The sequence below is a fragment of the Magnolia sinica genome, chromosome 2, assembly GCF_029962835.1.
Source record: "Magnolia sinica isolate HGM2019 chromosome 2, MsV1, whole genome shotgun sequence".
NCBI classification, from domain to species: Eukaryota; Viridiplantae; Streptophyta; class Magnoliopsida; order Magnoliales; family Magnoliaceae; genus Magnolia; species Magnolia sinica.
Window position 1 is genome coordinate 29954870 of NC_080574.1, and position 8866 is coordinate 29963735.

The window sequence follows — 8866 nt, forward strand, 5'->3', positions numbered from 1 at the left end:
CCCTTAGAAATTTTTAATGGTAGAAGTCACTCTCTCCACTGTTTTCTGTAGTGGGGTCCACTCGAGATTTGGATCTGACTCATTCTTTCTATCATACCCTGAAATGATATCTACAAATGGATGGACGGTGTGGATACAACACATACATCATGGTAGGTCCCACAGAATTTGGTGACTTCGCTTCCACAGCGGGTCTGACTACTAGTCAAAGGGGTCGTATACATTCCACCTTCAACAAAACTAATGACATGTTTTATGATTTTTAGTAAGTCTTTTATTAAGATTACCAAAACAAGCCAAGGAAACTATAATCTATTAAAGCAATGAATGGCAAATCATATGGTTAATGGAAGACAGTTAGGGTGAAATGTGTTCTTGACATGCAACTCAAAGATTGGAGTCTTAAGTTTTGGGTATCCTTAACCATGACATGCCTTGATGCCTATAAAAGATCGCAAAACTTCTCACCACCACCATCATCTTCACATTATCCCAGCTAATTGGGGTTGGCTACATGAATCCTACTAATTGGGGTTGGCTACACATCATCTACTTATGTTTTAATTGATTTATTTTAAGAATCAATGGTTGAAATTTATGAACGGAGTAGATCTAATGAATTGTTTTTCCACAAAGGGTTGAATTAGCGTAAGTTAGGCTCTTTGCGTGCTTAATTATGCTAGGCAGACCTTTCATTTCATTTGGAGCAATGTATGACTGATATGAAGCGGCTCTGCAGTTCCCATTTCCTTGCACATGTGAACAAGCTTGGATTGTGTATAAGTTAAATTTTTTAATCCATTCTTCCCCTTCATACCAATTCTGACTCTCTTTTGTCCGTTCCATGGTCGAGGTGGACCCAAAAAAGGCCTGATAGGAAGTGGAGATGATCCGGACCGTCATAACTTTAAACGGACATATTTCGCAAATCGAAATGAGCGAAATTCACCGCGAAGTGAAAGAAATTCACCGCGAAGTGAACGAAAATGTGAGAAGTGAATGAAATTCACTGCGAAGTGAAAGAAATTCATTACAAAGTGAACGAAAATGTGAGAAGTGAATGAAATTCACCACGAAGTGAAAAAAATTCACCATGAAGTGAACGAAAATGTGAGAAGTGAATAAAATTCACCGCGAAGTGAAGGAAAAATTCACCGCAAAGTTAGTTTTATTCTATTACATTCTTTCCACTCTTTCTGAATCCAACTCCTGTTACCCCAAAACCCAAATATTTTTTTATTTTTACATGGGCATCATGTGCTCATGTACAATTTTCTTAATACAATCTCCCACTGCATTCATTAGAACCACAGTAGAAAATCTTCTCCTTTACATTGCCATCTAAATCCTGAACTTGTCCAATTGTGTAGTTGTAGTCATACGTTAATTCCTACAAGGGTGGGATATTCTCGGCAGCGAAGAGCATTATTTGCAGAATTCTTTTGTCATTGTGGTCATAAAGGACATTCTGCGTATAAAGGTTAGGAGAACAACTATGATTGAGAAGCTTACTAGCAGCTAAGTCGATTCGCCTAATGGCCTTCTCTTGTCCCCTCTTTGCTTCCTCTCCTCTCAAAAGCCTCCTCAATGGCGCCTAAAAAAGCCGTAGAGTCTTTCTAAATTCATTTCGCGGTGAATTTCATTCACTGCGAAGTGAATGAATTTCATCGTAAATTGAGTGAAGTGAATGAAATTCATCGCAAAGTGAAGGAAATTCACTGCGAAGTGAATAAAATCTACTACTTAGAAAATGAACTTCATCGCAAATTGAGTGAAATGAATGAAATTCACGACAAAATGAATGAAATTCATCGCGAACATCCGGTCGATGGTCAAAAATTCATTTCATTCACTTCTCAGTCAATTTCAATCAGTTCGCGGTCAATTTCATTCACTTTGCGGTAAATTTCAATCACTTTGTAGTCAATTTCATTCATTTCGCGAATAATTTCAACCAGTTTGCGGTCAATTTCATTCACTTCGAGGTCAATTTCAATTAGTTCGCGGTCAATCTCATTCACTTTGCGGTCAATTTCAATGGCTACGGTTATAATCCATAGCCATAGGGAATTAACCACGGCTTTCAAAATTTTCATTACTGATAAAGCAGGGGCATTTTAGTTTAGTAAATGTGCATCCCTACAATAGGGGATTATTTTGGGAAGGTAAGTTTGGAAGGGCTTAATAAGGTACATGGCTTAAAAGTGAGGTATGCAATAGAAAAAAAACTAATGTGGCAAGGTTGCCCCCTGCCCGAGCAGTAGTATAACATGATAACAAAGAGACGGCTCTGATAACATGCTGTGAGTTGAATCAATGGCAATGAGATCCTCTTAATGCTAATCATTTGTGGGGGAGATAGAAAGTAGACCCAAGGTCGCTTGTTAATCAGGCTTCTACTCTCTCTCTTTTAATTATTAACGATAGGGATGCTCAAAGCTTTTGAATGGATGGTTCACTCATTTAGTAACTCATGGTCCAAAAATCATGAATGAGATTAATTTTTTATAATGGTCTTTTTTAATGAGCCGTAGATCACATGGTTAGAAGTATATATCAAACCAAAATATCATTTCTCATCGGTTGCTATCAACAGTCATGACTCACTTTCTCATTTGGGTGTTTGAACGACGGTCGCGATTTTAAATTTTTACAAGACCTTCTCCGTCTCCGTCGTGTTAAAACGGAACAGTGCTCCTCGTATTTTTAATTCTTTAACCAATGGAATCTTTTGTTTTTAAGGAAAGATGAACCCACCTGCATCAAGGAACGGACGATTGGAACCATTCATCTCCTGCGAACTAGAATACATGGGCCATGGCACAGGACGCGGGACGCGGATTTCCTGCAAAAGGCTTTGGCAGGAAGTTCCTGCCAGGGAACCTAGATGGGGCCCGCCGTGATGTTTGTGAGAAATCCACCACGTCCATCCGTTTTGTGAGATCAGTTTAGGATGAGAGGCCAAAAATGAGCCGGATCCAATGCTCAAGTGGGCCGAGAACGTGAGGTTTAAACGTTCACAGTCGAAATATTTGTGGAGCCACAGAAGTTTTGAATAGGCTAATATTTTTGTTTTCAATACATCGTATAAGAACGACGTTATCAACGGTATGGATGGCATGTAAACATCAGTGTCGATCCTGGGAAGTTTCAACGGTAGGAATTTCCCTATCCATCTTTTCCTTTAGTGCGGCCCACTTGAGTCTTGGATCCTGAGAACATCTGGTCTCAAGATTGAAAATGAGCTCACAAAATGGATGGACAGAGTAAATTTCTCACAAACATCACGGTACGCCCACCTACGTTTCCAGTGGAGGAACTTCCTGCGAAAGCCTTTAGGGCGTGTTTGGATTCACGTACAGGATCGCGTTGCATTGTTTTCTTGGTACTGCCCCCACCAGGAGCTAGCTAAAGATGGACGGTACTTTCAAGGGCTTTGTGGGGCCACCATGATGCATATATTTTATCCACACCGTCCATTTATTTTGGCAGATCATTTTAGTGCACGACCCCTGAAAGGAGGCAGAAAACAGAGGTTCAAATGTACCACACCAAGGAAGCAGTGGAGATTGAACTTCTACCGTTGAAAACTTCCCAGGGTGCACTGTGATATTTATATGCCATCCAACTTGTTCATGTAGTCACATAGACCTAAACGAAGGGAAAACATAAATATCAGCTTAATTCAAAACTTCCGTGGCCCCGCAAGAAATTTTCAACGGTAGGCATTCAATCTCGGCTCACTGCTTCCTGTGGTGTGGTCCACTTGAGCTTTTAATCTACCTCTTTTTGGTTTCATGTCCTAAACTGATCTTTCAAAATGTATGGACGGCATAGATAAACCATATAAATCACATCGGACCCAACAGAGCCCTTTACAGGACCGTCCATCCCTAGGGTGGGGGTAGTACCCAATGAGCGCACCATGGCACAGAGCTCAGCAATGAACGGGTCAGTGTTGATATCTATGTTTATGACCATTTGTTTAAGTGCTGATAATCGAATGCTAGTAAAAATCCTTTGCGTAATTTATGGACCATACTCAATTGATTACACGCACGAAAGGATGGACGGCTCTGATCAATTGTCGGTTGGTGCGGACGGGTTGCATGTAGCAACGCATGCTGATGGGCATGATTCTTTGACAGTGAAAAATGAACTCATTAATTACTACCAATAATAAGTAAGGGAATAATACCAATAATAGTAAGGAATAACCTCTTTATGGACGCGGATTACCTGGGAAAGGCTTTAGCAGGAAATTTCTGCGCTGGGGTGCTAGGTGGGACCCACTGTGATGTTTTTGAGAAATCCATACCGTCCATCCGTTTTGAGAGCTGATTTTAGTTCATTCGACTAAAAATGAGGTGGGTCCAAAACTCAAGTGGTCTGCGCAAGAGGAAACCGTGGGGATTCAGTGACCACCGTTTGAAACATTTGTGTGGCAATAAAGTTTCATATTAGGATAAGTTCTTAGGTTTTTCACTTCATCCTAATGTGAGTGACCTTATAAACAGTTTGGATGGCATATAAACATCAAGGTAAATCCGAGGAAGATTTCAACGGTCCCTGATTTTCCTTCTCATGTGGCTGACTTGAGTTTTGGATACAACTTATTTTTGTTCTCATGTCTTAAAATGATATGGAAAAATGGATGGACGGTGTGGATGTCTCACAAACATCACAGCCGCATCCACCTCATATCCCAGTGCAGGAACTTTAGGCTTCCAGGAAATCCGCGTCCCCTTTATCACGGAGATTTACTACTAAAGCCTTTCCCACCTGCACTGGAAACGAAGTCGGGTCTACCCCGGTGTTTGTGAGAAGTCTATCCCCGTTCATTTGCTTGGTTAGCTGATTTTAAGGCATGAAAACAAAAACGAGCCGGATCCAATACTCAAGTGGGCTGAAAACGTGTGGACTGAACGTCCACAGTTAAATTATTCATGAGGTCACATAGTTTTTGAATTAGTATAATATTTGTGTTTTCAATTCATCATAATAAGAACGACTTTATCAATGATGTGGATGGCATGTAAACAATCGTTGTAAGTAAAGCAACAAAAAAAAAAAAAAAAAAAAAAAAAAACAAAAGACACAGAGAATGAGAATGATCAAACTAAAAACTCTCGGGCTAAAGGATAATAATACAAAGCTTTCATCTTTACTAAAATAAGAAAAAATAGAGGTAGAAGGCTCACTCTCTCTGTTAATCATCCAATGTACAAAAAATCAGTCAGAAGATAATATCCACTTTATATCTTTGCTCCCCTTATATAGACTGCACTATAAGAAAGAGCATATGCCAAAATCTATGGTAACTAGAGTTTACCCTCACTTGTGCATGCATGTACATATGTATGCACTCAACGGACATTTTTTAATGGGAGACACCATATGCACACGTGTATAAAGTTTCACCACTTCACAAAATCAGTGAGGCACCACCTAAATAGTGGAGAGAGAGTATTAAATTATGAGATCAAGAAAAGGATGATAGTGGCCCCACCTTGTTGCTTGCTATTTTCTCTTGGACATACTAATCCATTCATTTAATATAGTAATATTAAAAAATTTCTAAGCATTTGGAGGTTATTAGTAGAGGTGTACATGAGTTGAACCGAGTCGAGCTTGGCATAGCTCAACTCGGCTTGGCCACTAGCCGACCCTACCTCAAACTCAGCTCGGCACGGTCCGCAAGCCTGGTTGGCCAGCTTGGCTCAATTTGATCAGCAATTCGGGCCAGTTTGAGCCAAGATCGAGCCTGCGCGGCATTTTCACAAACACATTGAGTACACTTTCAATTTCTTATTGTATGTAAAACAACAATTGTTTACATGTATTTCATCAAACAGCTTGTAGGAATCATCAAAATCAAGAAAAAAAAAAAGGGTATTTGTTTCATATACATACATTCCTTGCTACTAGCCGATACTTCATTGAGTTATTTCACAAAAACTTGGTGAGCAACATCAATATCAAAGTAGCCAAGTCGCCGAACTGGTTTGACCCGAGTTTGATTCGAGTTGGGGTTCGATCCGAGTCGAGTCGAGCTCGGGCAAGCTCGAACTCGATTCGAAATTTTTTCGAGCTCAAAAAATTAACTCAACTCGGCTTGAGCTCAATTTCAAACCGAGTCGATTCGAGCTTTTTTGAGTCAAGTCGAGCGAGCTAACCAAGCGAACACGATCAGTGTGTGTACAGCCCTGGGTGCACCCTATCTCCAATGGACCTCAAATTTTGGATGGTAAGGACAAATGTACATCAGTGTCACATGTTTTAAATAGTGCATAGTTTGTTTTATTTGTTTCCACAGCCTTAGTTGATGTGATGTAATCTTTTCTGAAGAAACTGTAGTCAGTTTCACGTATGGATTTGCTTCACCGCTCATCGTCCCTGCTGCATCACATGGTGTGACTACTCACTTGAGGTCAAACCAAAGAAAGGGACCGAGAAATACTAAAGCTATTCACATGAGGACCATTCAAGGAGAACTTCGCAGGAGACCTTCCAAAGTGGGAGGCCTGTGCAAAATCCAGGCCGTATATCAGATGGACCTTCATGTGAATATGCTCATGGCCAAAAATCAGGTTTATTCAATGGTAAAATGGGCCACAATTTTTTGTTGAATATAAGCCAATACTGGTCTCGTTTTGAACCGTCGATTTTGAAGGTACCTAATGGCTGGATTGGTGTGATGATACACACTGACATGTGTGTCATACATCTTTGATCTCTCCTTGTGCAAATAGACCATAACATTCATCAAATAGGCAAGAGAAGCAGTCGAGCGGGACATCATACCTAAGATTGAAATTTTCATAATCCATCCAAATAAATAGATGAAGTAATCATATAAATTGTCTTTTTAACAAGTTAAGCAAAGACAAGCCATTGAGGATCGGAATAATAGCCGTCCTAATGTTGGCGTAGGTGGGCCACTTAAGGGAGGCGATGGAACATGAGATCCATGCTTTTGTAGCCGTTGATTCTCCATGTGAACCTTTTTTATGTACCAAAACAAAGGTCGCTAATGCTGGCTCTTTTAAAAAGGAATTATCAGTCATGGGCCCCACACTAATCAAATGATTGAGGCTTAAGGGATGGAAAATCAAGGAATAAGCTTAGATAATTAGCTATCTAAAGCCTATGTTAGGATAATGTTTCTTAATCAGCACTTTAAAAAATACAAAGGGTTTCATTATCAATAGAAAAGGCATTGGAGGCATAAAGGGCTGCATGATTCAAGGACAACCGTCCTTTTGTGGGCCTCAGATAAATCAGAAGAGGATGAATGTTAACCTTCCATGCACAACCTAGTACTCTCATCAAGGTGCGGGCGGGCAGATATGTGGTGATCGGAACTGTTGATCTGATGGCCCATCACTTGGATAGGCCATAGGCCAAAAAAGAAAGGGAATCCGCTATCATAGCCATTCAATAAGTGATCCGAAAAAGGAACGGCTAGATCATGAAAAAAATTAAAATTCATGGAAAATGGATGATCAGAGCTGTCGAATCATCACAATGTTGGGTATGGAAGTCATCGACATGGTATGTTACCAGATCAACGGTCCCGATGATGGAAACATTGCCAAGTGTGCACTGAGGAGCATACAACATACGGTGCATGGTAGCATTCCATATAATAAAATGGGCAAAGGGACAAGAGTCCTAAAAGTTCAAAGCACTGAGTAGAAAACATAAGGCAGGTGGTGGGAAAGTGGGGGAGGTTTCCTAGATTTGTTTACACACTGGCAAACAAGGTTGCTTTTATTTGGGACACTTTATGCTTTGAAGTGATAGTTGATCTAAGCACTTAAGATGTGATCCAGACCGTTCATCAGGTTGAGATTGATGTGAAATTTGAATTTGAATAATTGCCGCAAAGCTTTTTATTTTTTATTTGGGACACTTTATGCTGTGAAGTGCTAGTTGATGCAAGCACTTAAGATGCGTTCACGACCGTTCATCAGGTGGGTCTTGATGTGATATTTGAATACTGAAAATGATACTATACTATGATAACGATGTAACACCCGAATGGTGGAATAATTTTAGTAAAGATTTAACTAAAATAATTAAAATTTAAGCTTAATTACAAAATGGTTTCGTGGTGTAGTTGGTTATCACGTCAGTCTAACACACTGAAGGTCTCCGGTTCGAACCCGGGCGAAGCCATTTTCTTTTTATTCTTTTTTTTTTTTTTTCCATATCTGTGGGGCCCAATCCCTAGTAAGGTTTCAACGGTCGGTATTTTCATCTCCACTGTTTCTTTTGGTGTGGTTGGCTTGGATCTGCCTCCCTTTTGAGCTCATTTCCTAACATGATCTACCGAAACCAATGGAGTGGATGTAACGTGGACATCACAATGGACCCCACAGAGCTTCTGGCAGAGTCACAGCAATCAGATGGTTCAAAAGATTCATCACAAGGCCTATCTTGCATCTATCTTGCGTGCCACTAACCGGACGGTTTGGATCATCTGATTAGTATGTCTTTTTCAAGGCATCCTATGAAAAGTACACCTCACCTAATGTACGGTCCAGACAAGTGATGTGTATGCCATCCGGTCCAAATAAAGCTTTCATTTCCACCTAGTGCATGTGAAAGCACACGTGTGCATTTGGACTCGTTGGCATTCACATCACTCGTCTGAACCGTTCATTAGGTCCAGTTCCCTCCGCGGCAGAAAACAGCCGTCATGTGGTTCTAAACATCCAGCAGCACTGTGCCTATCTTCTCTGCAGATGATCATCTACATCCATTTTGCATGTCACTAACTGGACGGTTTGGATCATCTGATCAGTATGCATTTTTCAAAGCAGCCTATGAGTGTACCTAATGGACGGTCCAGACAGGTGAT

The 8866-nt window shown here is 40.4% G+C and overlaps 1 non-coding gene across 1 annotated transcript; it reads left to right on the forward strand.

Annotated features, from left to right (window-relative positions):
* The first annotated feature begins 8107 nt into the window (after positions 1 to 8107).
* On the forward strand, positions 8108 to 8181 carry TRNAV-AAC (transfer RNA valine (anticodon AAC)). The gene has a single exon. It is a non-coding gene; the product is annotated as a tRNA-Val (tRNA).
* The last annotated feature ends 685 nt before the right edge of the window (positions 8182 to 8866 follow it).